The 27,769-nt window shown below is 37.3% G+C and overlaps 1 protein-coding gene across 7 annotated transcripts in view; it reads left to right on the forward strand.

Moving 5' to 3' along the window:
• Positions 1–27,769, forward strand: part of ATP10D (ATPase phospholipid transporting 10D (putative)) — a 129,870-nt gene that overhangs the window by 17,571 nt on the left and 84,530 nt on the right. For 4 of the 7 annotated variants that reach the window (XM_019665763.1, XM_019665762.1, XM_019665767.1 and 1 more), the window contains exon 1: positions 7–96. The exons of 1 other annotated variant lie outside the window; for it this stretch is intronic. The gene's annotated coding sequence lies outside the window, so the exon portion shown is untranslated. Of the gene's footprint in view, positions 1–6; positions 97–6,577; positions 6,619–27,769 lie in introns of those variants that run through there. 2 more of the 7 variants (XM_019665764.1, XM_019665765.1) reach the window with 2 other exon arrangements.

Genomic DNA, 27,769 nt, shown 5'->3' on the forward strand with positions numbered 1-27,769 from the left:
CATAACCAGTCTTCACTCTTCGCTTAGTTCTTCTCTTGCACCGTGGGACTCAGGATCGTCATGCTGTGATGTGTGCCGAGGGAGAAATTGGTAAGGGTAAGTGAACGAAACCTTTTGACTGTTTCCCGGCCTTCTGTTTCACTATCAATTCTTTTTCCGCTTCTGTTTCTTCTCTGTTTTCCTCTTCCTCTCCCCCTCACCCAATAATTGTGCTCAGGTTTGATAACGTGCTCAAACTAGATTTTAGGGCTGTTGTTGAACAGAGAGAGAGAGAGAGAATTTTTAGTCACTTGATTCAAAAGAGGAATTATTTTATTGTAAATGCTAGGTTTTGTGAAAAGGTAAACTGTGTGTGCGCGCGCGCGCGCGCGCACACACACACACACACACACACACACACACACACACACACACACACACACACACACACACACAACACACACCCTTATCTTTGTCTCATTTTGAAAACCAGCAGTTTAAAGCAATTTTGCTCCTATCTCAGAGGCAGTGAAGAGGATGGGAGTTGAAAGACCATGGGTTGATTCCTTCAGAGGGAAAAGTTGTGTTGGAGTTGCTCGGAAATAGTTTTTCAGGAAGCACTGCAAAGCCGCCGGCATTCTTCCCAGCAAGCACTAAGTTTGCAGAACTTAATTGTTGTTTGGAGCATCCTTCATCTTACACTATAAAACATATAGTCACACTTTACTATGTACAGCAGAGAAACATCTAGCCGGTTACTGACACCCTCCCGTCTGGAGGGCTGAGCTCCCTGTGTCTTTAGAAGGGATATATTTTAACTACTCCTAATCATATGGGTATGTTAACACGGGGATTTAGAATGTGATCTAAATAAGAGCCGAGTCTCTCCATCTTTCATCTATAGGACTGTTTTTCCTATAGTCAATGCCAGTCAAGACTCTAATCAGCCTTGAAATAAGGACCCAGAAAGATTGGCTTCTTATCCACCAATATTACATACTGTATCAGAAAAGTAACTCCGAAGGAGATAATTATTTTTAAACCTGGCTAGGCCACATTTTGTTGGCTTGTTAAGAGCAAATATGTAACACATGATCATTGTAACAGAGTAAACTCATTCACTGTTCCAGTGTGAGCCCCCCAACAGTCTACCCCAAAAGGCAATGTCTCCTCCTGGATTCTTTTCTGTTCTCATTACAAATGCATATTACATGCCTACACGGAGATAATTGGTTTTTTATCAAAATGAGATGGTATTGTTGTGAAAGGATTTCAATCCAAAATGGAACCAGAGGATATAAAATGGGAAATCTCACACATGTGCCCTTAGGAGAACAAAATTTAAGGACTGAGAGACTGATTTTCCATAAATGCCAGATTTACAAAAAACTGATAATGTTGAATTTTCTTAACTACTAGGGACTTAATCAGAGGTTGCTTCATCTCAACCTTGGCAGTTTTGCTCATAACCATAAGCTTGTAAACCGGTATCCAGAAACATGAACAAGAAATGACCCAGGCTGGGTTGGACTCGCAAAAATGGGCTAAATTGAGCTTTATTTGTGTGACTGGACTGGTTTTGTCTGCTGGAAGTATTTTCAAAGCTGGTCTCTATTTGTTTTTATTTTAACAGACTAACTGAACTCTCCCCGCCCATATATACAGCCTACCCCAAACCCTCAGCAGATTTTCTTGTAGCTTGCTACAGTTTGTGTGTCCCAAATTGCAATTCCTCTCCTATTCCTGATTAAACTCATCTCTTTTTTTTTATGACAATTTTCAGCTTGCTTCTTTATTTAGGTTGATATTATACATGTTTCCTCCACCATTCAAAAGTAGAGCATTGTTATGAAACCTTTCATAAGCCAAAATGGCCTAAAGCAAAGAAGCAGTTACCATTAATTTATATGGGAAAAATCTTGAGCTTTCCCAGACCCCTGAAAATAACCTAACAAATCATACCAAATACTCTTTTTTATTTTATTTATTTCTTTGTTTTATTAGTTTCAAGTGTACAAAACAATGCAATAGTTATACTTTTCACCCCTCACAAAGTGACAACCCTCCTCCCCCAATCCGCCGCTCCCCCACCCCTGATATCATACATATCTATTACACTTCCATTGATTCCACTCCCCCCAAATACTCTTAATTTTGTCCAGTTTTACACTAAGTGTAACACCATTACGAGCACTCAGTCTTTTCTGATACCTTAGGAGACACCTTGCTAATGGGTGCACAAAATAAATTGAGATACAGCACATATACACACAGATGCAGTTCAAAGCTAATGCTGAGAGGCTGAATATAGTTCCCTGGGAAAGGCCCTCTTGCTGCTTGGGGTGCCTCTGCCTCTATAAAGGCTCACTGAAAAACTTAATGCTCTTTTTGCTTTTCGCCTTTTTTCATAAATGTGAAAATCCTCTTCAATTTCTTTTGGTTAGCAAAAACAGTTACTAAATTAGATCTTTTGTAAAAACCAGTGCCATAACACAAAATTTGAAAAGCAGAGGATGCCCGTATATGTTGGAAAACAGCAACATTCAAAAGTTTTAAGGAGGTAAAAAAAATAATGAATTGTTACTTTAACATTTGTTAAATTGTATGAAAAAGATGGAGAACCTAAGCATTCTAAAACAGGAAGTCAGGAATGTTTGTCCTTTGCACAGCAAAAACTGAATACTTTTTAATACAATTATTTAGCAACTAAATAGAAATTGAATAGCATGTCATTTATTTTTATTTCAAAATAAAGGAAATGCTCAGAATTTGATTACAATGGAACAGAGATGACTCGTTGTTAGGCAAATACTTCGTAGAATCTATTTTAAAATTAAAAGATTAAAAAAAATGCCTACATATTTGAGCCTTCATTACATGTCTTATTTATTGTCTGATTTAGTCTGAAGTAGTCTTTTTAATGAAGGAAATTCAAAGAAAATGCTACAGGCAAGGTCACTTAGGTATTTTCAAAACCCAGTGCATCAGTGATAATAAATTTAAAGCTTGTCAGTGCTTGAGAAAAGGAGACTCGATTTATTAAGTCTTGGAACAGTTACGTGTGTGTTGGATGCTATTGTTATTTCCTGGTCGTTAGTTCTAGCAGCTTTCCGTATCACTTAGAAGAGGTTTGTTGTGAGTGTATTCTCTTGAAAACATTATTCCCTTCCTGTTATTTTAGATGGTTTTATTTCATTTCAGAAATCATCTTAGCCATAGAAACAATTCTTTTCATGACTCTAGCATCACTATTAGAGTAAGAAGTAACAGTGGTACTAATTTGAACTGTGGCCTTAATGGAATCTCTTTTGTGCTGCTCAATGAAGAGGATATTCATACAATTATCTGAGGTGGGACTATGTACTAAAATTTGTAAATGTTTATAGCCTTTTACTCAATAATCCTGGGTCTAGAAATATATCCTAAGGAAATCATCCGAATTCCATATAAAGATTTATAAATATGTTCATTACCGTGTTATCTGTGATATAGAAAAAAATAATTAAAACAAAGTTAAGCCCACAATAGCAAACTTTTAAAATAAATTAATGCATTATATATCTATATTGATAAAATTCAGTTTCCAAAATATATATATTTTTTAATTTCTGACTTAGAAAGATCCTGGCAATGTATTAGTGAAAAAAGCAAGATTTAATACTGTATTATTTTGAATGTGTAGAATATAATTTTGAACTACAAATATATATAAAATATCATTTACTCAATAAATATTTAAGCTCTTACTATATATCACACATTGTTCTAAATTAACAAATGTTGAACAACATTGAACAAGACTGTTGCACTTCCCACTTGCATTCAAGTTCCTGTTTGCACCAATAGACATAACCACAGATAAATCACATGCAAAAAAAGAAATGGATTTCTAGGTTGTAGAGTTATAACTTTATATTTTTAATATTTTTTCTGACATTCCCAAATCTTCTACAACAACTGTTATTTTTATAATTGCAAAAATACCATTGAAAAATATCGCCACGAAATACCATAACCAAAATTAAAAAACAGACTTTATATTTCATATGCCACTTTTATATTTCAATATGCCCTTTTCAAAAGATATTGTAAAAAGCAGTGAGAGATTGCTGAACACCCCTATAGAAAATGAGCCCCAATGAAAAATAGACTTAAATGGGCAATTCACAAAGGAAAACAATCGACTTTTCTAAGGTTGGGGGCAAGGGATGTTCACCTAATCGAAGAAAACTCAGCAATGCAGTAAGTTACCTTATTTTCACACATCACATTAACAAACATGCAAAGCAAATCAAAATGTGTGAGGTTGTTAGGAAGACTATTTAGTGATATGGAAAAATGTTAATGATATGAGTAATGAAAAAAAGTAAGTTACAAAACGATGTCATCCTTTTGAAAAAAAAATCTAATGATTATGTACAGAAACAACTTTATTGGTGGAGAATAAACCAAATGTTAATAGTACTTACGTTTGGGTGGTGGGATTATATATGATTTCTGTTTTCCTCATGGTATTAATCTGTAGTTTCTAAAATTTCTACAGTAAATATATTTGAGTTATCAGGAAAAAAATTCACTATCCTAATGAACCAATTTGTCCCTGACTGAACAGCACAAAGCCTCCACAGTCTTGTGTGTAATCCCAGGTCAGGTGTCGTTGTTTCTGAATTATATTTGCTGGTGAGAACATTTGTTTTATAAGGAAAATCACCAGATAAAACTTAATCTAGTCACATTCACTCTTCTGCCCACACCTGTTTTCTGAAATAATAAGCAGTGTTGGCCTGATTTCGAGCCTCATTCCTTTTCGTTTCCTGTTGATCACAATCTGCTAGGGTCTCATGCTGATAGGCCTTAATTAAATCTCCCTTAATTTATTTTTCTAAAATCTGCTTATTCCATTTAAGGCCTTTCTGAATGAGGAAGTACAACTATATTTCTGTTAGCAAAATGAACTTACAGAATTTTAACCCTTTATGTAGATAGGTAATCACAAATTATAATATCTTGGTTATGAGAAGGAAGGTGAAAATGAGTTTTAAATTATTAAATGGTGTGAAGTTTTTTCTTTATAGTACTCATAATTACTTAGCACTATTTTTAAACTTTTCATTCCCCTTACAGACCATAACCTTCAATATATTATTTATATATTGAAGGTTATGGTTAAAAATCTTAGCTGTAATATCCCTTGTTCTTCCCTAAACTCTTTCCTAGGGAGGTGTTCTCATGTTTTATCACAAAGATTCTCTCTGTTTACCAGTGACGTCCTTAGCCAACAAATCAATATTTCTACCTTGCCATATTAGAAAAAAGCCTGAATCTAAGCATTGTGATACTTTTAGAATCCTAAATCAAGGACTGAGAGAAAAGTGAAGTGCTCTCAGTAGGGCAAGTGATTATTCTTCACCCTGAGTCCTAAACTGGCTTTCCTCTCCCAAATCGTCACATTTTACTTGCACCAGGCTAGTGTAAAGGAAGGGGGTGTGGTGGTCTCCAATGCCCAATTTGTCACATATTTTTTGCCTGCTCCACTGTGGTCATGGTCAGGATGGAAGCGGTGATGATAGAAGTGTGTGGGTAAGGTATGTAATGTTAAGGATGCAGTATTGGTAACAGGCAGGGGACAGGACTGCAGCCAGCACAGGAGGCATAGAGCCAAGTGGGGAATGTGGTGTGTAGCTCATGACAGGTGGTTGCAGTGTTGCCTTTACAGCAGTTGGTGTAAAGGTCCATCGGAGATGCCTTTGGAAATCTCTAATGATCCCACTCCTTGTTAGGTTGCTGGGAAACTGTGTTCTGAGGTACATATCCCCCGTTTCAATGTGTCTTTCATACTTCTTACAAGAAATCCTTTAAATATCCATATCCTATCATACATTCTCAAATATCTTTGATGATTTCCCATTTCCTTCAAATCAAGTATAAATTCTGCATCTTAGTAAGTAAGGATTTACATAGTCCTAACATTGGTTTCCATCTTAATTTCCTATCACTCCTTAATTTGTACTTGAAACTCCAGCCATATTGAACTACTCAGTGTTACTTAAATGCACACAGGGTTTTCCAGCTTCCTTGCCTATATCCATAATATTTCCTTTTCTAAAATCTACAAATCTCTCCTGTCAGATTCTAGACATTTCTCAAGGCCCATTCAAAATGCTGTCTCTTCTGGGAAGCCTACCCTCTCCTTCCTTTTCATCTTCCAACCTCACATCATGGCATCTCATTGGACTTTCTGTTTCCCTAAATTTATATACTGCATGATTATCCTCATGTTATCTTTTTGTTGAACTGAGTATTTTGACCTGTTCTGGACACTTTTATTCATTTTCAAAGTACCTCTCACTGAGCCTAGACAAGGTAAAATAAATGAACACTAAGAAGGTAAGTTCCAATAAAGCAGAGATTTTTGTCTGTTTTGTTCCCTGATTTATGTCTCTTATCTCTAACAATGCCTGGCATATAGTAGGAGCTCAGCAAACATTAGTTGAGAGAATGAAGTTATTGAGCACTTTCAGCATGTAGGTACAATGCATTATTTAATAAACCTCCTTACAAAACTGTGTGAGGTAAGTAATGGTATTTCCAATTGCAGATGTGCAAACTGAGGCTCAGTCTTGTGGCCAAGAGCTTGTGGTAAGTGACTGACTGAATCTGAGCATCAGTGTCACTTGAACTTGTTAGAACTTGTGTTCTAATTGCAGATGCATTTGTTGCTATTTTGAAAACAGCAGGTTATATTATCTCTTCTTATTCAACATGAATGTATTTTGGAAGGTGGATAACATGAATAACTATTGGAATTGACTGTTTATCATGAATCCATTTTATAATTCCAGTGAACACCATCAATGTCTTTTTAATACAATTTACAGCTTTCACCTGTCCCTTTATACACTATACTTAGTAATGCTTAACTTACAGGCCTTGGGACAATTTAAATATGTGTGTTGATACAATTTAAGTAATTGTAATTCAAATGCATAATCTATGCTTCCATTATGTTAAGTCATATGATGAAGTGATTTTTAGCTATTGTAAATAATACTTTTCTATGGAATATTAATAACATTTTAAGTCACACAAATGTTTGCAGAAATGAATCTTTAAATAGTTTTTAGAAATTGATAAACCCCTTATTTATTATACTGAAATGCCCTTTTCATAGTTCTATTAAGTAATGCCTGTCTTCATCATATGTCCAGTAATGCCACATATTTTAAAGAATAGATATATGATTTAAAATTGTAGTTTTTGATGTGTTTGTTTGATTCATATTCATAGCTCAGGTTAATAATCTGCAGGACAACTTTAGTAAACATTTCCTGTAGTCATATGATTTAACCTTCAGCTTTATAAATATATAACATCATTCAGCAGCTAAATTGTTTCCATTTTAGCTACTAATAACTCCACTTCCATTTATTACTTTTTTGTCTTATTATTCATTCTTTTAAGCATGTATATATATATATATATATATATATATTTTTTTTTTTTTTAATGTTTCTGTGGTTACTCATCCAGAAAATAATTGCCCTATTTCTTGTGTATAAAAAAGTAGTTTCAATAATTATTTAAGCAACATAATATATTGTTGTATCCACTGGGATAGAAATGAATAGTTGCATAAAAATGTTATTTGATGATAATGAATTCATGGAGAAAATATATTTAGAAATTAAAAATAAGTCTTTCTGGAGCACATTTGAGGTTCCTAGATCAATGGTTTTCAAAGTCTGTTCCCCAGACGAGGAGTATCACTTGAACTTGTTAGAAATGCAAATTCTCAGGCCCCACTGCAGGCCTATTGAATCAGACACAGTGTGTACGTGTTTATATGTTTATGTGTATAGGGGGTGGAATCTGTTTTCACAAGCTCTCTGTGTGATTTTGATCTGAGTTTGTTTGAGACAACAGGCTTAGGCTGAGTTTTTCCGTGAGTAGGCCATAGTCACTTGTTTTGGCAGGCAGGTACCTGGTCTGCTTTAAAAGGCTTCCAGGAAAGACAATTCCATTAACTTTACTGTATGCCATCTCAAATACCTCTCTCTTATCACTGAGCTGGCGTCAAAAGCCCTTAATTTGAGACATAAAATTTAGAAAACAGTCCAAAAAGATAATGTTTAATACTTGAAGATCTGTGTTGGCTGGTTTTATGTTATTATTTACTTTCTGGCAACAAATTTCCTTCTAAAACATAATTAAACTAAACATTTTTGTAAGTGTTTTATAAGGGAAAAAAAGGGGGACATTTTTCCCCATCTTTTGATCTTGGGTGTATTCTTGGAGGATGATTAAAGGAGGCAAATGTGAATCTTTATGACTCTTAGTAGAGAGTTTGTGCCTAGGGAATCGAGTTTTCTTATCAGAGGTCCTAAGTGTCTTTGTGGAGGTAGGGAATGAAATAGCCTAGACTCCCACTGTTATCATTAAATTTGTAATTAATTAATTCTATTATATAAAGTTGGAGTCCCAGCATAAAAGTATTTTCTAGTGCATTTATACACAACCTAAACTACATATAGTCTTTTAATATACTTTGGATTTAATCAACTCAGATTAAGTCATTGATTGGTGGTAATTTTATTTGCTACCTCTCTTTATGCTATCAGACCCCTGTGATGTTAAACATGGTCATTTCAGAATATTGTAGCTTGGTCATTCTATGAAGATATTAGGAAACAGCACAAAGAAGCTTGAAACAGCTTCTTAAGTAGGAGTTGAGAGCCTTCTTACCTATAAGTAGTTTTCTTCCCCTCACTGACTTTAATTTTCTCTTATAAAGAGCCATGAAGGTGAAATTTAAAAAGTATGACAGACTTGTTTTTGAGATTACTTTGATATTCAGAAATGTATATGCCATACATAAGTATAAGATGTTTTATTGCAGCAAGTGTCTGAACTTTCTTTTGCAGAATATCATTCTATTTCACACCTAGTTTTCATAAAGAAGACAATCTCCCAAAAATATCTGGGCATTTAAGTAAGCTATCTCTGGTTAAAATTTAACCAGCCACATCAATGAGATATTTTTAGTAATCGTCTTTTATGCAAAAGAGACCAAATGCTTTAGTTGGCTTTGCAACATTTTTAGTTACGTTCAAGACTTTTGGGCAGGCACACAAACTTTTGCCTTTATGATGAAGCTTATAAATTATGTTTTTCTTGTGTTCTTTGATATAATATCGAGTATTATTATTGGTACATACCCACGCTTGTGTATTTGGATATGAATGTTCTTTTTCAGTGTTGAGGCTGCAGGCTTGTCTTGCATTTTACATGATCTTAAAACAAACTGAAAACTTTCAATCTTTTCCCTGCATCTTAAATGTAGAAGCAGTGCATTAACTTCTCTGTATGCTTTTCTCCTCCATAAGCATAGGTTTCCTGATTAAATACAGTTTAGACATTAGAGTTTTGGAATACTTTTTAATTGAAATGAAGATCTATTTTGTAATTATAAACTAAATATATATATGTTCATAGTAAAAAATATGGACAGTTACAAAAGATACTTAAAAATGAACATTATCTATTAATATACTACCTAAAATAACCAGTGTTAATGTTTTAAAAATGTTTTATTCCAAATTTACATATATATATATATATATATTAATAGTTTGTATATATGTATATATACCGAGGGTGCCAAAAAAATGTACACACATGACTTGTATTCATCTTTTGTTATCGGTATATGTTGAGTATTACAATTTTAATATAGGTTTTTCCTTTCTTAAAATGTGTATACATGTTTTTGGCTTCCTCTTTATATAGTCGTATACTCTAGTTGAGATCATACTTGTATATAGGTCGAAATCATGGTTTAAAACTTGAAGCATTTTCTTGCTCATAAAATTCATTTAAAATCATTTTTAATAGCTATATTATTTCCATTTAGATGTAACACAGTTGAACAACTTCTCCTTTTCTGGACATCTAGGTTAGTTCTTTTTCCAGTGCTGAATTGGTCCTCTTCCTACTCAGTACCAAAGAGAATGAACATTTTCAAGCCATGTTACCTTTGGCTCCAGAGAAGTAAAAGCAGGCTAGACTTCCCCAGCACTACATGAAAGCTTGCTTTCATTGAGCATTATGAATAAAGAAACTCTTTGCTACATTTAAAGAAAGAAAGAAAAAAAAAACAGAAAAAAGAAAAAAATACTACCTCTGCTTTAATTGCTTTTCTTAGGTTACTAGTGAAGTTGAAAGTATTTTTTTCTATTTATTTGCAGTTTATCAGCTCTGTGGGTTTGTTCATGTTCTTTTCCCAAGTATGCTCTTCTTGTAAATATTTAAGCCCAGAAATGAATACTTTCTAATGTTGCTTTTATAAAGTATCAGTGTAAAAAAGTAGGCCATTATGAGTAGGGCTTGTTAGGATGAAACTGAAACAGCAGGACAGATCCTACAAATTAGCTGTGAAATTTTTATCTGAATAAATCTTAGTTATTTTATAGTTCTCAGCATGCCATCATATAAAATTCTAACAGGCATAAAATCTTGTATTCAAATTGACTTAAGTAATTTACGATGCATTCGTAAATAATGATGTAGTTTAGGAATGAATAAAAAGCTACCTATATATGAGTAATAAAATGGTAGTGGAGAGAACAGCTAAATTACTTTATGAGAGCTGCCACTAACTTAATGTGTGCTATTTGGCAAGTCAGCATCTCTAAACCTCAAGTGTGTGTGTGTGTGTGTGTGTGTGTGTGTGTGTGTGTATAAAATGAAGTATTTAATTGGATAGTTAAGATTTTTTTTCCAGTTTAAAAATTTTGAATTTTCTATTTAAGTTGCTAAGGCTTATCATCTTTTTTTTTTAATTAAAGTTTATTGGGGTGACAATTGTTAGCAAAGTTACATAGATTTAAGGTGTACAATTCTGTAATACATCATCTATATATCACATTGTGTGTTCACCACCCAGAGTCAGTTCTCCTTCCATCACCATGTGTTTGATCCCAGCCTTATCATCTTTAAAATGCTTTTCCTACCTGGCAGAAATGTTAGCATCACATGATTAATAAGTGCTCTATATAATAGTAAGAATAGCTGCCATTTATTGATCTATTATATGTCAGGTACCTTGCATATATTCTCACTAACTCCTCACAGCAAACCTGAAGAGGAGGTATTTATTTTCCCGATGGGGAAATTGAGGGTTATACAAAGTCCCAGTGGTCTAAGTGGTTAGAGCCTCGATTTGGACCCATGACTGATAGAAAAGCTCCTCTCTCTCCACTCGGCTACTTCCCTCTCTTGTGAATGAATGGGAGGCCTTGCTCTAGACCAGAGTTTTCAGCATAGCATTATTGGCATTTTGGGCCACATTATTATTTGTTGTGGGGGGCTATCCTGTGCATTATAACAGCATCCATGGCATCTATCCATTAGCACTCACCCCCTCAGCTGTGACAACCAAAAATGTCTCCAGATATTACCACATATCCCCTGGTGGGGGGGGGGAGAGTGGAGGGCAAAGTTGCCTCCAGTTGGGGACCACTGATTTAATATAACCTAAGTCATCAACAGTCAGAGGACAAATATCATTGTTTTCTCTGGTATAGGTAGGGGGGTGGCTTTAGGCCATCTTGGATTTCAAAGGTCTAGATCAGGGGTGGGCAAACTTTTGAGATGGAAGAGCCAATCCTGCCCCACACAGCAATTTAAAAATTATTTGAGAGCCATAAATATATTTTTACAAATAAGGAAAATTTAAAAATCCTTTAAAAATTTTATAAATGAAACTATGGCAGTTTTATTTTCATTTTCAAGTTTACTTCGGAGTCACATGTACGTACCCAAAGAGCTGCATGCGGCTGTTGTGCCGCAGTTGGCCGACCCCGGGTCTAGCTGGAGTTGGCCAAGTAGAATCCCAGCTAAAGGACCTCACTCCATCTTTCAGCAGTACTTGTTGCACACTTGTCAATCGCTTAGCTTTTATCCTCTTGAAATTGTTTTGTGTGAAAGTACTTATTCTGAGGATGCGTTAACGGTATTGCCACCACAAACCTGACTGTTCATTAAATCATTTAAAAATATTCATTCTGTGCTTGCCATGTACCAGGCATTGTCAAGTTACTGGTTAAAACAGTGAACAAGATGGTTTTGTAGGAGAAGCAGATTTAAATAATCATAGATCATTCCCCTTTATTTTTCAAATAATCTTTTAAAACACATCTTTGGACTCACAATCCAATGTCTTTATCATGTTTTACACACACACACACACACACACACACACACACACACACACACACACACACACACTGCTTATCACACAGAGCTAGAGCTTGCCCTCCTTTATATGAATGAGTAAAGAACAGCACACCAGGAAATTTGTGTTCTGGTAGATTAAAAAGATGTTTTGGCTCCAGTTTTCAAAATGAGCACTTACCGGGGGGCTAGTTTCATTTCAGAATTTACTTGTTTATCTGTTGGTTAATGCTTTGATGTCTTAGTGTTTGCTGCTCTGAAATCTGGCCATAAACATGTCAGACTCTGCCCTGGGAGGATTAACCTCTGAAGCATTTCAGGTAATGAGGGGATCTCATGAAGTTTGTGCCTGTTCCTCTACTGGACTGTGTGTGCTTTGAGGGCAAGAACCACAAAGTTTACATAGGACGCTTCATCATTTTGATTGCGGTGCCTGGGAAAGTGCCTGGTTGACACATGATAGCCTTTTGGTACCTATTTGTCAAACAGATATAAGGAAAACAGATCTCTGAACAGTGAGAATAGGTTTCACTAAGTAATTCTTGGTAAGTTTCTATATTCTCCTTGAAAACCATTGAGGTTGTTAATTCAATTTATTTATATTTATTATTCTAAGATAGTTGGAAGTATACGTTAAGACTTGGTAAAAGCAGATATTTGGGCATCCAAGGGAGAAACAAACCTATAAAATTAGACATAAGCATTTAAAGCAAGGAGGTCTTCAACTACTGAACGAAACCCTATGCGTATGCTCCAAAGACCCTGAAGGCATCACTAGATAGAGCACTTGGTAAGAAACAGGTGCTTAAGCATTGGTGCTGAATTCTTAGAGAAGAAAATGTATTTGAAGTTCTGTGTAAAATATAGGAAAATTGAGAACACATTTATAATGATTTCTGTCCTAGATGAAATTGTTTTGGTACTTAAAGGGATAAACCTTGAGCTTTCTGAAAACATTAGGTTACTCAGAAGAACTTCCTCCCCAGAGTTTTAGAAATGAAATTCAAGTACCTTGTCTATTTTTAACACTGGTTTCTACTTGATTTATTTCCCTTTTACGTCTTCCTGTTGCAGCCTTATTAGTGGCCATTTTAGGGCTACATGCTGTAGATCTTTTTTTTTTTTTTAATTTTATTGGGGAACAGTGTGTTTTTTTCCAGGACCCATCAGCTCCAAGTCAAGTAGTTGTTTCAATCTAGTTGTGGAGGGCACAACTCAGTGGTCTATGTGGGGATCGAACCGACAACCTTGGTGTTATGAGCACTGTGCTCTAACCAACTGAGCTAACTGGCCACCCCCATGCTGTAGATCTTAATATGAACTATAATAACTTGAGCATGTGTAGTAAAAGCTGTCATGAGATATCATGAAATAACAGCTTATATCAATATCACTCCTAGATCCAGTGTACATAAGACTAGCACAGGTATTCTGGTCTTTACTGCATGTAAGAGAAATGTTATTTTATTCATTCATGCATAGGTTCATTCCCCAAATATATACTGAAAGTCTATTCTGGGCCTGATACTGTTTTAGGCCTAAATTGTAAAAGAGATTGAAATTCCTCCTGTGATGGAGCAGGGAGACAAGAGCAAAAATATAAAAATAATTATATGTAGTTAGAAAGTGACTTAAGAGCTCTATGAAAAATGAAAACAGGGAAAGAGACTAGGGATTGTTGAGATGAGGCTGTGTACGGGTGGAATGAAAGAGGGGAGGAGTAATAGGTTGGAAAGGCCTTTGGGAGGCAGATACCCAGGATGCTGATGGCTGTTATTATAATTGAGAGCCTTTCAAGTTTTAAATTGTGGAAATGTCAGGATCTAACTTAGGCTTTAGCAGGACTAGGTGATAGTATTGGACTAGGGTGATCATGGTGGGGGGATGCCAAGAGGTGAGATTCTATATATACTATTTTAAAGGTAGGGCCAACAGAACTTGCCCTCAAAGCACACACTGTCCAGTAGAGGAACAGGCACGAACTTCATGAGATCCCCTCATTACCTGAAATGCTTCAGAGGTTAATCCTCCCGGGGCAGAGTCTGACATATTTATGGTCAGATTTCAGAGCAGCAAACACTAAGACATCAAAACACTAACCAACAGATAAACAAGTAAATTCTGAAATGAAACTAGCCCCCAGGTAAGTGCTCATTTTAAGGGATGACAGGACCCCAGGATGGCTCGAAGGCATTTGGGCTGGGGATCTAGAAGAATGAAGCTGCCATCAACTGACAGGGCTAGTCTGGGGGCGGGGGGTGGGAAGAAGCAGGTTTTGGGGGAGAATCAGGAGCTCAGTTTTGCACGTTACCATTTGGAGATGGGAGTGTCCAATGGGCAGTCAGATGTATGAGTCTGGAGTTTGAGGAAAAGATCTAAGCTGGAGGGAGGTTGTATGGGGGGAACCTGTAAGAAGTTCTCTCTCTTTTTTTTAAAAGATTTTATTGGAGAATTGAGGGAGGGGAACAGTGTTGGGGAATTGGGGAAGGGGAACAGCCAAGTTGTTGTCCTTCAGTCTTAGTTGTGGAAGGCACAGCTATCTCAGCTTCAAGTCCAGTCGCCATCCGGCCGCCCATGGGCAGCTCTGGTAGCTCAGCTCAAGGTGCTGTGTTCAATCTTAGTTGCAGGTGGGCATAGCCCACCATCCCATGTGGGAGTCGAACCGGCAACCTTGTTGTTAGGAGCATGTGCTCTCACCAGCTGAGCCTTCCTACTGCCTGTTGGCAGCTTAGCGGAAGCTCATCCCGGTCGCAGCTCACTGGCCCATGTGGGAATCAAACCGGCGACCCTGTTGCTGAGAGCTTGTGCTCTTAATCAACTGAGCCACTCGGCCAGCCCCAGAAGTTCTCATTTGATGGTTTTGGTTTTCTCAGTGAAATAAAAACAAGGTCATCAGCAGAAGAAAGTTGGGAGGGAAATGTGAAAAGTTAGAGGAGAAGGTATGAAACAGTTATGTATTATTAAAATGGAAATGTTTGATTGCAGTTGGCATGTATGGCCAACTTGTGGTAAGTAATTTAATCAGGCACGTTATGTGTTTCTCTCTAGGCACTTCCAGCCTGTCGGTATTGGAGCAGCAGCGTATATAGGGATTTAGAGATACCTGATTTGAATATAACTAGGGGAAGGGCTTTGCCAAGAAAGAAGTGGGAGAGGAGCTAAGGGGTAGAGAGAATACAAGGAAGTGATAACAGTGTTAACTGTAAAATTTTAAATGAGCAAGGAAGTGAGGCCAGGCAAGAAGGAGGGCAGTGAAAGATGCTTATGGGTCAGTTGCTTCTAAGTCCCTGTGGGGTCCGATGATAATTGAAGTCGGGTTAAAAGTGAATCATTTATTTAAAAGGAAATTTTAGTTTTATATATTGAATTATATTTCCAATACATGTAAAGAACTTTGCATTGAATGCCTCTAACGAACGTTTTAAAATTAAATAAATAAAAAGATTTGAGCATGTTAATTTTAACAAACGAAGTATGCCTGTATTATTTTCCCCTAATTGACTTAAGTGCAGATATTTTATACTAATCCTGTTCTTCCTCCTCACCCTCACATTCCTTGGTGGGCTGCCAGGGCTATGTGCCTGCTGCCAAGGTATTGCTCAAGTGTCTATGCCCTATATCAGAGCCTACTAGTGGCCGAGGCTCTCGCTGCATCTGAAATATTTGGATCAGGCTTGGGTAACCATTTACCAGTCTATGTCCTTGGGTGACTGTCTCAATTCCTCTGAACCTCAGTGTTTTTCATCCTTAAGTGGGAATAATAACACATACTTTGTTGTAAGGATTAAAGTTAATGTGTATTTATCCCCAGCACAGAGCTTGGCATGGCTTTTTAAATGGTAGCTATTGTTATGATCTTAGGTGTATTGAATTAATAGTATTTATTAGAGTTGAGTAACCAAATCTGAAAAACATGCTATTCTGTCATTTCAGTAGCACATATTTTTGTAGTATGTAAGATTAACAATGCCAAAACATAGTGTTAAAGATTGCTATCATTAACATTTTAATGTATGTCTATGTTTTTTCAGCTTTAAGAATAGACTAAGACATATTGGGAACTCACCATGAGTATGGGTGAGATTTTTTTAGTTCCCAGTAACACAGAGGGACATGCATGCAACTATTAACATTTTTCCTGCCTTTTTGATAGCTTAAATTAGTTTTGAGCCTAAGTATTAGCAAAAGGTAACTCATTTCATTTGGATGTGTTGTCCCTTCAAGAAAAAGCTGAGATATATTGAAGAAGATAGGCAATAAAGGTTTTGTGTATGTGTGTGAGGGGGGGAGGGAAGGTCTTTTTTGTTTGTTTGTTTTGTTTTTTAGTTTTGATGTGGCCTCTTCTTTATATCCTTAGTTATAGGGGTTCTGTTCAGCTAGTACAGATGATTCTTGAGGTTGATTGTTCTATAATTTATTTGTAATTTTGGTGTGATCCTGGAATACAGTAGGCATGGCATTTACCTAATCCACCATCTTGAACCTTCTCCAGTAATAAAGTTTTCACATATATACTTTATTCTCACATAAGAAAATTGAAGAATCTCTTCATATTTAATGTATGTTTGGAAACATGAAAAATGGGTAACTTTTCCAGGATAAAACAATGCATTTAGATACCACAGTCATTTTTTATACCTCTGTCTTCTTTCAAAAAAGCATGTTGTATTTGAAAATTCTAATTTGACTTTTCATCAGCAGTGATATAAAACATGTCATTCATTGCCATGGCGAGTACCTTCTTTATCTGAGTTAGAGGCTGCTTCTGTGATGAAGAACAGTGTCTTTGGTTTCTGTCTCCCCAGCATCAATGATAGTGTTTGGTTTTCAGGTCATGCTTATTGAATGAATTGTGACTGAGTGAGCTTGGGTTAAGCATACTTTTTAAAAAGATACATAAGGGCTATGTGCTTGATGAGAGTTGACCTTTTCCCATTTAGGGCCCTAAAAATGACATAACTATCACAAAGTATCCTTTGTTAGTGGTAAAAGTGAAAGATATATAACTTCGTTTTTTATATACCTATATAGAACTTCCTCTGATGATAATAATCACCAATTATCAAAAGTAGTTATAGTAATACCTAGGTTTACAAGCATAACTCATTCTGGAAACAAACTACTCATATTGCAAGACGTCACTCGTTTACCAAGTTAAATGTATTAGAAATGCTTGCTCGTCTTGCAGAACACTCTCAAATCAAGTTACTTGAAATCCAGGGTTTTACTGTATTTTAGTTCAATGTTTTTGGTAATGTGTTACCCTTGCCTGGCCTCTTTATATCTAAAGTACAGAATGTGTACTTCCTACTGGGGATTTAGTTAAAGAAGTTCAATTAACAGAAAATATTAAATAACATACAGAGCTTTAAGATGACTTTATTTGGCAAATCTGATTCCTCCCATGCAATGGAGGTCACTGAGGATATGTGACTTTATCATTCAACATCCCACTGTATAAATTGACCCTTGTCATCACCAAAGCCCATGTTAGTCACATTTTTAACTGTTTATATTTTATTTTCCAAAGATTATGTGAGGTAAAAAACCCCCCCACAAAACTCTTTCTCCTTTTATAGAAAGCAGAATAATAATTACTCAGGGAGCCATGCCACCATCACCTTGGCACCTGATGCAATAAAGAAACCAGCAAAGATATCAAATGATTGATCTTACTGCCACCATGTTGCTTATTCCCTGTCAGATAAGTTATCTGTCTCCTTGATGTAATAAGCGTCTTAGAGAGGTGGACAAGTAGGTCAGAGATGACTCAGATTGGAACAAGCTTGTTTTATCAGGGCTCACTGCTTCTGGGAGGGCTACCTGTGACATACAGGTCAAGGAGACTTTCGTATGTTGTGTCTACTGAGAAACATTTCTTATCTTATAGCTATAACATTTCTCTGTATTTTTTTATTGACCATGATAGATAACTTTCCTTTCTTCCAAGGTTTGGGGCATACAAGAACTTTGATGTTTTGTTAGTATCCTCTCATCTTGGTTGAGAAGAAGGTTATAAGCCTGTCAAGGCCAGGACTGATTGTTCTCCCTTGTGGAGTTTTTGGAAATGTTGATTGAAACTGATTGTAACGGTATTAAATCTGCAGGAAGAAACAATCCCAAAGGCCTCATCGCCAACCTCTGGGAATTTTTGTGTAAACTAGACTTTTGCTATTTTAGTTAATTCTAGCCTTCAATGAGAGGCTCTGCTTGTACTGGCTGTCAAGTCATTGGTACATAGCTTTGGTCTATGTACTCAAGCAGTTGGACTTCCCAATAACAGTAGTGATATCTAATTAACTGTTTACTTTTAATTTCCACTTTACATATTGAAATAAAATTACTTAACATAGAGTAGTGGTTCTCAAAGTGTGTTCCCAGGACCAGCAGCATGAGCACTACCTGGAAACTTGTTAGAAATGCAGATTCTTACAGCACAGAGAACATAGTCAATAATGTCACAACAACTATGTATAGTGCCAGGTGGGTACGAGGCTAATTGGGGAGAATCACTGCATAAATTATATAAATGTCTAACCTCTATGCTATACACCTAAAAGTAATATAAAAAAATACTGAATGTCAACTGTAACTGAAAAAAATTTTTTTAAAAGGAAAGAAATACAGATTCTTTTTATTTAAGATTTTATTGGGGAATTGGGGAGGGGAACAGCGTTGGGGAATTGGGGAGGGGAACAGCGTTGGGGAATTGGGGAGGGGGAACAGACAAGTTGCTGTCCTTTTGTTCTTCAGTCTAGTGGAGGATGTCGCTTCACTGGCCCATATTGGTATTATCATTGCACTCTTCCTGGGTGAGGTAGATCTGTTGCTAGTCACTGGACGGCTCCTCACACGGCTCTTGGCAGCTCATGCCGGCTGCTGGCTGCTCATGGTAGCTTATGGGAGCCCGCTGCAGCTCCACTGCAGCCTATGCTGTCGCTGGCGACTCACAGCAGCCCAGCTCCAGGTCGACCTGTTGTTTACCATCTCAGCTGTAGAGGGCGTAGCATCACTGGCCCTCATATGGGATCCGAGCCGGGGCCCTGCTGCTCAGAGCTGGCATCCCAAGCCAACTCTTAACCAATGTGTCACTCAGCTGGCCCAGAAATACAGATTCTTGAGACTACCCTAGACCTGCTGACTCAGAAACTCAGGGATGTGGCTCAGGACGTTCTGATGCATGCTGGGATTTGACAGCCACAAACAGAGCATCCTGAAATGACTACATTGGAGTGTTGTTTTCTTTTAGACAAATGAGCTCATATGTATATTTGAAGTTGTTTGTTGGCTGACGATGATTTCAGAAATTTTTATTTTTTTTATTGTATTATTTTTGGTTTTTTAGCTGAGCCAACCTGCCAACTGTTGGCAGCTCAACTGCAGCTCAGTTCAGGCCGGGAATTGAACCTGTGACCCTGTTGCTCAGAGCTAGCACTCTTGAGCAAGCTCTTAACCAAATGAACTACTCGGCCGGCCCTCGGAAAATTTTAAATATTAACTTGGCCCCAGGGAATTCATTACCCTGTATTTTGATAATCTACTCTGCTACAAATTTTCCATTAATCATTCCTTAAGGAAAACAGGGTTTTTGAGAAGTACATGCTTTCAAGTACATTTGTGTACAAGAAGCAACATAGTATGATATTTTAGGTACACTCTGTTACTGAAGGATATCTTCTAGAAAAAATATCTTCTAGAAAAAATATAATATAATTAGAAATAATCTAGTTTTAAATAATCATATTTGATTATTTTAAATTTTATGTATAAACAAAGTTGTATAGTTGTAAAGGCATGACGTTGGAGTCAAAAATTGCGTGCCTTGAGTTGCAACACTTGTCTTTGACCTCTTGTTTTTTTCCTCTGAAACTTGGAAGTGATACTTCATACCAAGTTGTGAGGATTAAATTAAATGACATATGTGAAATGTATTTTATAAGCAGTAATTATTATAGAAGTGTTAGTACTTATTTTCTAAGCAATGCTTGGTTTATATTTCTTTATTTCTGATCTTAATTGATTTTATGCCTAAATTGATAGCTTGTAGATGTTGGGACTTTAATTATGGTTTTTTTTCAGCTTCTGTGAGTGAGTGGCTATTAATTACAACTTCTTCCTTCAAAACCTTGAAAATCAGTTTTTAAAAATTATAAATCAATACATATTCATTGTAACAAAGTTAATTGCCTAGTCCCTTTTATTTTAAAGATTTTTATTGGGGACTTGGGGATGAGAACAGCATTGGGGAATCGGGGAAGGGGAACAGACAAGTTGCGGTCCTTTTGTTCTTCAGTCTAGTTGTGGAGGATGTCGCTTCACTGGCCCAAGTTGGCACCATTTTTGCGCTCTTCCTGGGCGAGGCATATCGGTCGCAGGCTTCTGGTCGGCCGCTTACGCTGGCTGCTGGCTACACATGGTAGCCCATGGCAACCCACTGCAGCAGGGGCTGCAGCCTACGCTGTTGCCGGCGACTCACAGCAGCCCAGCTCCAGATTGAGCTGTTTTTTAGCATCTTAGCTGTAGAGGGCAGTGTCACTGGCCCTCATATGTGGGATCCGAACCGGGGCCCTCTTGGCGTCCCAAGCCAGCCCTTAACCAACGTGCCACTCGGCTGGCCCTGCGTAGTCCCTTTTTATTCCCACCTTGAGATAACCAATATTCATAGCCTCATGTGAATTATCCTATGCTTTTTTCCATGTCTTAGCAAATGTATGTAAACACACACATCCAAGGCATTTTGTGTTATTAAGTGAAATAAGCCACGGCCAGGCAAATTACAGATTTACCAATGCAGTAAGAAACAGACCTAGACGCATGAAACTCGAGGACAGTAAGACAGTCCTAGATTACTATCCGTAAACCCTTGTGTGCTGATGAGCCCCTCTTCTAGCCTAAGAATTTGAAAAGGCAGTGGGATCTTGTGACCTGGCAGGGCCCCCATTCGTCACAGCTGACAAAATTACTAAATGGTGATAACTTCTTGAGGATCTAGGGAGGTGATGGAAGCTGTGCCCACTCATGTGTATCTTAGATCTTGTACATGTCTTTGCAAATCTTGTTTACTGGTTTGGTAGTAAACCAAACCAAAGTGAAACTTAAACTGTATCCAAGTTGTCACTCTCACTATTCTTTTAACCCAAATCAGTCATTTTGGTCTGTTTCTCTTTCATTTTTACAAAAGATGGATCATTATATTTATATTTCTCCGTCATTTGCCTTTGTTTTTGTTTGCTTACAACACATAATGGTCATTAGTCCAGGTCAATGTATGGAGATATGTCATTTTTAATAGATGTATAATATTTCATAGCATGGATATATTACAAGGTAGTCAGCTATTCTCCAACTGAAGGACTTCTGTGATATTTCTAGATTTTGTTGTTACTACCAACCCCCGACCCCTACAATATGCATTCTTGTATATACCCACATCTATAGGCAAGGTTCCCCAATGTGGAATTGCTGTGTCATAGTTATATGTATTTTTTTTTAATATTTTATTGGGGGGGAGGGGAACAGACAAGTTGCTGTCCTTTTGTTCTTTAGTCTAGTTGTGGAGGACGTCGCTTCACTGGCCCATGTTGGTATTACCATTGTGCTCTTCCCAGGTGAGGCAGTCGCTCGTGGGCCATTGGACGGCCACTCACGGCAGCTCATGGCAGCTCACGAAAGCTCATGCCAGCTGCCGGTCAGCCCTACTGCAGCCTACACCATCGCCAGCGACTCACAGCAGCCCAGCTCCAGGTGGAGCTGTTGTTCACCATCTTAGCTGTGGAGGGTGCAGCATCACTGGCTCTAATGTGGGATCTGAACTGGGGCCCTGCTGCTCAGAGCTGGCATCCCAAGCCAACTCCTAACCAATGCGCCACTCAGCCAGCCCAGTTATATGTATTTTTAATTTTAATAAATTCTGTTGAAATATATATATATATTTTTTTTGGTGGGGGAAAGATTGTAGCAATTCACAGGTTTGTTTCTCCCCATCCTCACTAACACTGACAATAATTAATCATTTTAATTTTTATCAGTAGAAAGGGTAAAAGTAGTATCTTCATGATAGCTTTAATTTAACTAGGCAACTCTCTAGTGACTAGTGAGGATAAGTGCCCCTTCATATTTCTGGCCCTTTGAATTTCCTCTCCTGAGAAGTGCTTTCCCCAATTTTATTGGGTTCTTTATTCTTATAAATTTGTATGAACACTTTGGATAGTAGAAATATTAAGAGTTTGCCAGTCATTATGTACTGCAGTTGTCTCTCAATTTTATTTATGACTGTTGCTATGTAAGATAGATGCTAGGTAAATGCATAAATTGTTTGTGTTTTCTAAATTCTCTCTTGCCTAGGAAAGTTTTGCTTAGGTAACAATAACAAAAATACTATTCTAAATTTTCTTGTAGTAAATTTACTATAAATTTTTCATTTAAGTTTTTAATCTGTCTAGAGATTTGTTTTTAATTAGTAATTAAAATTTAAAATTTATTAAAATATTTTTAATAGAAAATCTATTTTTAATGTGGTATAAAGTAGGGATTTAGCATTCTTGTTTTCAAGATAGATGACCATTTATTCCAGAGTTACTAAACAAATTTTCCCACCGAATTGAAATTCCGCTTTTGCCATACGAGTATATTATCTTCCTGTTTATACAAGGATCTATTTTTGGGTCTTCTGCATTAGTGTTCCATAGCCATATAACAAATTACCACAAATTAAGTGGGCAGAAACAACCCCAATTTATTAGTAGTTAGTTCTGTAGATCAGAAATCCAGGTACAGTGTGACTGACAGGGTTCTTTGCTGAGGTTCTCAAAGGTTAAAATTAAGATGTCATCCAGGCTGAGTGTTCTATTTAATTTGCTAAATCTTATTGAGTTTCATATTCAATATTCATAAGAGACATTGGTTTATATTATTCTCGTGGCAATCGAAAAGAAAATTGTAAAGATATACATATTTTTAGTATATATTGATAGTTCTATGATGGTGATAAATGATTACTTGCAATGATTTTTTTTTTCTACCACATAGTTCCCTTGCCATGAAATAGTATTACAAGTTGGGTGTATATAGCATTTGGTTTGTATTAATCTCATACCCAATCCCTCTCTGCCAGTGTTAACACGTGTTAAGAATCTTTAGGTTCTTTGGTCATATTAATTAACTTTTATATTCTCGATAAAATGCTAATGTCAGTTCATTAAAACAAGGTGTCCAGAGTCAGGTCCTTTGACACTACATTTCTCGGTAATGTTGGGCTTCAGGTTGCCATGTTCAGCCCGTGAGCATGCATGCAGGCATTTTCATAGAGTAATCTTTAATGGTAGTTTTTCATCACCAACCAGCAGGAAGTTTGTTGTAATCCAAATTTCCATGCAGTAGTAGTTTGCTTTTAAACTAAAAATGAATTTAAGAATGGAGACTTTAATAAAAGCCTAGGTAAACTACAGATTTTTTTCTTTTTTAATGAAATACTCAATCTTCTCCCTACCTTTAAGGATAGCAGCTCACTCATGAGTAGAGTATGTAGACCTAAAATGTTCTTTCTGGTTCTAAGTAATGATCATTGAACTTTAAAGCACTGGTTCTTTGTGTGTTTAAAAGAAAAATTGTTGTTAATTCTCAAGGCAAGGTTCCAATCAGTGGCATAGTATCAGGTCAGGTAAAGTATGGAAACATTTTGTTTATTATCAGAAAACCATGACAATTCAGGTCTTTGAGGAGTGGGCTAAATTTTAGAATTGTGAGTTATGTTCTTGAAAAATCCTAAAAATGCTTCACACTAAGTTGTTCCTTAGAGCTTTTGTCTACTAGGTTGCTCTACTTACTTACTCCTAGGAACAGTTTAGAGAGGGTATTACTATCCTCAGCTAGTTGGTTGCCTGGCACACTCTTCTAGTTAAAAAGAGGTAGTATGGGAAGAGGAAACAAAAATACTCCATTTCCTGCAAATAAAAACCACAATGAGATACCACCTTACCCTGGTCAGAATGGCTATCATCAATAAGTCAACAAACAACAAATGCTGGCAAGGTTGTGGAGAAAAGGGAACCCTGGTGCACTGTTGGTGGGATTGGAGATTGGTGAAGCCATTATGAAAATCAGTATGGAGGTATCAAAAAACTGGAAATGGAACTGCCTTACGACCCAGCAATTCCACTCTTGAGTATTTATCCACAAAAACCCAAGACATTAATCCGAAAAAATATATGCACCCCTATGTTCATTGCGGCGCTATTCACAGTAGCTAAGACTTGGAAACAACTGAAATGCCCATCGGTAGACGACTGGATTGAGAAACTATGGTACATTTACACAATGGAGTATTACTCAGCTATAAAGAAGAAGGAAATAGTACCATTTGCAACAATATGGATGGAACTAGAGAACATTATGCTAAGTGAAATAAGTCATTCAGAGAAGGACAAATATCATATGATCTCACTTATACGTGGATTATAAAAAACTGAATAAATGAGAAATGTAAACAAAAATAGTCTCAGAGACACAGAGGAAAAACTGAGGTTGCTAGTTGGGAGCGGGTAGGGATGAAGGAAAAGGGGAATGGACGAGACAATACAACTTGGTAGCTACAATATGGCCTCAGGGATAGAAAAGACAGTCTGGGGAATATAATCAATAATGTTGTAAATATTTTTTAGAGAGCCAGATGGACTCATGTCTTGTTAGGGAGACGACTTCATAGTCAGTTGTAGAAGCCTGACCACTGCACTGTATTTCTGAAACTGATGTTGAATAACATTGTATGTCAACTATAATTATATATACATATAGTCACGGGATGTGGAGTAGAGTGTGGGAATGGAGTCAATGGAATTGTAATTTGTAATAGATAAGTATGATATCAGGGGTGGGAGGGCAGTAGATGGGGGAGGGGGGTTGTTTCTGTGTGAAGGGTGAAAAGGATAACTATTGCATTGTTCTGTACACCTGAAACTAACAATAAAAAAAAAAATACTCCATTTCCTCTTTCATCACTCAGCCTGGCTTGCCTTCCATTTGAAGTGGGAGTAAAAAATCTCGGTTTGATAAAACAGCAGTAGAATAGTTCCTCCTTATTTGCAGGGAATACGTTCCAAGACCCCCAGTGGATGCCTGAAACCACAGATAGTACCAAACCCTACATAGACTATGTCGTTGATCATCTAACTGACTAAGCATTGGACTCAGTGGAGTCTGGAAAAGAATTAGATAGATTCCCTGGCTTTGAAGAGTGAAACTACCTGAAGCACACTGTAGCAAGTGCAGTGACTCAGCCATGCTCAGGGTTAATGCGAACAGAGCAGGGAGTGACTTAATGTATGTATCTCCTGTGTGGATCCTTCTCAACATCCCCCCTTCCAAGGTCAAGCTAATACAGTCTAGCTGGTGTGGTAAGTGGGTGATATGATTGAGCAGTCCTCCAGAGAGGGCAGCATTTCTAAAGGTGCAGGGTATAGGCTATTCTTTGCATCATCCTCCCTGATCAGTCTCCTGAGTGCTAATTAAATTGCATATTCATGGGCCCCAATCTAGCTCTTCTGAATCAGAATCTCCAGGGGAGAGGCCTAGGGGACTGTGATTACCAGGAGCCCCATGGGAACTTGGGAAACACCAGACAAGTGGAATATAGTTTGTTCGTAAACATAATTGGAATGGATTTTGGAGAGGATGGTTGAAGATGAGATCAGGTGGTATGAAGGTCATTTTATGTCACGTCTGCCTTTCATGATTGTTTGGTGTTCTGTTTGTATCATATTTAATGCTGGTTACTTCTCTGGTATCAACAGATACACTGTATCTATTTATTTAGATTGGACAACTTTATGTAATTTGAAAGCAATATATTGGAAGTTTGGACCACAGACCAATTTCCTGGGTTTCCAACCTTGATTTATTGCTGACCTGAGAAACAGCCAAAGAGGAGAGTGGGGACTAGAGCAAACATGGTGTGCCTGTGCACATGACTCTTCATGGTGTCTTCTCTTATTGATTAGCAACCTGCGGCCCAGAGGTTAATTATGTAGGTCACCTAGCTAATAAGCGATGCAACTGATATTCGAGCCTTGGTCTACAGAGGAATTCGATTTGTCAGAGAGTGGTGAACACGGTGCTCATTCACTCAGTTAAAATAGGTGAAATAGAAAATGCACAGTTCAGGTCAGGGGCTACAGTGAAAAAGCTTCTGATATTTGTTACCATGTGAAAATAATGCCCAATATTCTGGGTTTATTTTTCTTTTTAAAAGAAGCTAATTATCAATATTTTGTGTGAATTTATCTTCATTAAAAAATATCCTGTATTCAAAAAGAGTAAAACAATGTGTTTGCCAACACCATAATGCAAAATACATCATTAGATAGAATTTTGCTTAAGGGCTGCTGATTTGTGGCCTCAAGATTAAATAACTTCTACAGTCTAAGTTTTTTGGGGTTTTTTTTTGTTTTGTTTTTTAAGATTTTGGGGACTTGGGGGGATGGGAACAGCGTTGGGGAATTGGGGGAAGGGGAACAGACAAGTTGCTGTCATTTTGTTCTTTAGTCTAGTTGTAGAGGACGTTGCTTCACTGGCCCAAATTGGCACCATCATTGTGCTCTTCCTGGGCGAGGCACATCAGGTGCCGGCTTCTGGACGGCCGCTCACAGCGGCTGCAGGCCACTCACGCTGGCTGCTGGCTACACACGGTAGCCCATGGCAACCCACTGCAGCAGTGGTTGCAGCCTACGCCGTCGCCGGTGACTCACGGCAGCCCAGCTCCAGGTTGAACTGTTGTTCAGCATCTTAGCTGTAGAGGGCAGCGTCACTGACCCTTATATGTGGGATCTGAACCGGGGCCCTCTGGCGTCCCAAGCCAGCTCTTAACCAACGTGCCACTCCGCAGGCCCTACAGTGTAAGTTTTAAAATACCATGATTCTTGCTGATTTTTGATGATGTATGACTTACTCAAATCAAAAGTATGATTTGCTTTCCTTTCATTTATTAAAGAAAATTTCCTGAATATTTATATGAAATATTATTAATAACAGAACCTTCTCTAAGTATTAATATACTTTAACTTTACTGACATAGAAGGGGAAACATTAAAAGGCTACTTGCTTCTGGCTGTGGTGGGTAAAGAATTACCTTCCCCTGAGCCTTCTAATCCAACTGCTGTCTTCAGCACTTCCTACCATAAAAGGGGTTGATAGTGGATATGTCCTTTCTATCTGTCATGGAGCCATATGCAATCAGTGTCCTTCCAAAGTGTGAATATCAAAGTATTAGTGGACCTTGAAACCAATTCAGTGCACCTTGACCGGTATTAAAATGAGAGAGAGAGGGAGAGGGAGAGGAAAAAGGAGAGGGAGAGAGAGAGAGAGAGAAAGAATACAGTAGAATAGAAAATGCACATATTGCAAGTAATAACAGTGAGAATTGTTTTGCAGGACTTCTTTTCTCTTCCATATATGTATGTGTGTGTCTGTGTTCCAGGTTGCATCATAGAATGTATTGGATTGTCAGAAAAGTCATGACGTATTTTGTCTGTTTTTCAAAGGTCATTTATTTATATAAAGAACAAAG

The sequence above is a fragment of the Hipposideros armiger genome, unplaced genomic scaffold, assembly GCF_001890085.2.
Source record: "Hipposideros armiger isolate ML-2016 unplaced genomic scaffold, ASM189008v1 scaffold_452, whole genome shotgun sequence".
Lineage (NCBI taxonomy): Eukaryota > Metazoa > Chordata > Mammalia > Chiroptera > Hipposideridae > Hipposideros > Hipposideros armiger.